The sequence below is a fragment of the Schistocerca piceifrons genome, unplaced genomic scaffold (assembly GCF_021461385.2).
Source record: "Schistocerca piceifrons isolate TAMUIC-IGC-003096 unplaced genomic scaffold, iqSchPice1.1 HiC_scaffold_2296, whole genome shotgun sequence".
In the NCBI taxonomy this organism is placed as follows: domain Eukaryota; kingdom Metazoa; phylum Arthropoda; class Insecta; order Orthoptera; family Acrididae; genus Schistocerca; species Schistocerca piceifrons.
The window spans coordinates 507,621-509,653 of record NW_025728224.1 but is presented as its reverse complement, the minus strand read 5'-3'; positions in this window follow the sequence as shown (position 1 = coordinate 509,653).

Genomic DNA, 2,033 nt, shown 5'->3' with positions numbered 1-2,033 from the left:
GCCTGGTTTCTGCAGATCCAGGTAAACCTTCACACTCCCTGGTAGAGCCTTAAGCTTGGTGAGTGGATGGAATACGCTCTTGATGTGATGTTCGAGGAGAATTCTACTGATTTTTGCAGATATCGGCCCGACATATGGCAAATATCCAACTTTCTTCATTTCATCTTTTACCTCTTAACGAACCTCTGATGGATAAACAGACCGCGGTGCCTGTTGAACATATCTAGAAGAGTATCCGTTTTTGTAGAACACAGATTACAAGTGTTCTATCAGCGTCGCCAAATCATTCGTGTCTGTTCAACCAGTTCTGAGTAAACTATTTTTCTATGTCGGATAGTGGTAACCGCTGGCGTGCAGTTACAAGTCGGAGTGTGTTTCGGGTAGGCCTACGTACTGTGACTGAAGATACCATCTGCCTTCCTCTTGACTAGTACACCTAGGAATGGGATAGCCCATCCATCCCCATTTCCATGATAAATTTAATGTTAGGATGGCGTGACCTCCTAAGAGGTCCAAGAAAACGTGGAGATTTTCCCTCCCATGATGCCATATAACAAAGGCGTCATCCATGTACCTAAAAAAGCATTGCAGTTGATCTGGGGCCGATGTAAGTGCCTCATCTTCAAATCTCTCCATAAGGAGATTGGCCATCATCGGTGAGAGAAGGCTACCCATTACCACCCCTTTCATTTGCACGTACAATTGAGCCCCTTGTAGGAGGTACGTCGAGGTAAATATGTGTCTCAATAAGTCAAGTAGAGAACCGTTGAACTTTTCCCTATCAGATCAAGTGAATCATTCAGTACTACGCGGGTGAGCAGGGGCACCATGTCGAAACTGACCGTGATGTCAGATACCTTGACCTGTAACTGCCTCAGCCGTCATAGGAAATCCTCTGAGTTACGAATGTGACGGGCGCACTTTCCCACATATGGGGAGAGCATCCTCTGAAGGTGTTGAGCAGTGAGGTAGGTGGCTGCGCCCGTGCTGCTGACTACTGGACGTAGAGGAACGCCTGTTTTTTAAACCTTAGGCACACCATAAGGTGTTGGCGTCACTGGTGCTTTTGCTCTTAGTTGCTTAACGATCTTTTCTGGAAGGCCGATTTCCTTTAGAAGAGCCCAGATCTTCTTATCCACCTTGTCTTGTGAAGTCGCTGTCCACTGGTCTTTATACCGGGTCGTCCAAAAGTTGTCGCACTTCACTGTCATAATCTGCCTTCTGTAGGACGACGGTAGCATGTCCCTTCATCTGCTGGTATTACCGCAACTCTATCATCTTGTACATCTAAATCTATATCTACATCTACATCCATACTCCGCAAGCCACCTGACGGTGTGTGGCGGAGGATACCCTGAGAACCTCTATCGGTTCTCCCTTCTATTTCAGTCTCGTATTGTTCGTGGAAAGAAGGATTGTCGGTATGCTTCTGTGTGGGCTCTAATCTCTCTGATTTTATCCTCATGGTCTCTTCACGAGATATACGTAGGAGGGAGCAATATACTGCTTGACTCTTCGGTGAAGGTATGTTCTCTAAACTTTAACAAAATCCCGTACCGTGCTACTGAGCGTCTCTCCTGCAGAGTCTTCCACTGGAGTTTTTCTATCATCTCCGTAACGCTTTCGCGATTACTAAACGAAGCGCGGTGCTCTCCGTAGGATCTTCTCTATCTCTTCCATCAACCCTATCTGGTACGGATCCCACACTGCTGAGCAGTATTCAAGCAGTGGGCGAACAAGCGTACTGTAACCCCTACTTCCTTTGTTGTCGGATTGAATGTCCTTAGGATTCTTCCAATGAATTTCAGTCTGGCATCCGCTTTACCGACGATCAACTTTATATGATCATTCCATTTAAATCGCTCCTAATGCGTACTCCCAGTTGCTGACATGCTATTATGTAGCTAAATGATTAGGGAACTATCTTTCTTTGTATTCGCAGCACATTACACTTGTCTACATTGAGATTCAATTGCCATTCCCTGCACCATGCGTCAATTCGCTGCAGATCCTCCTGCATTTCAGTACAATTT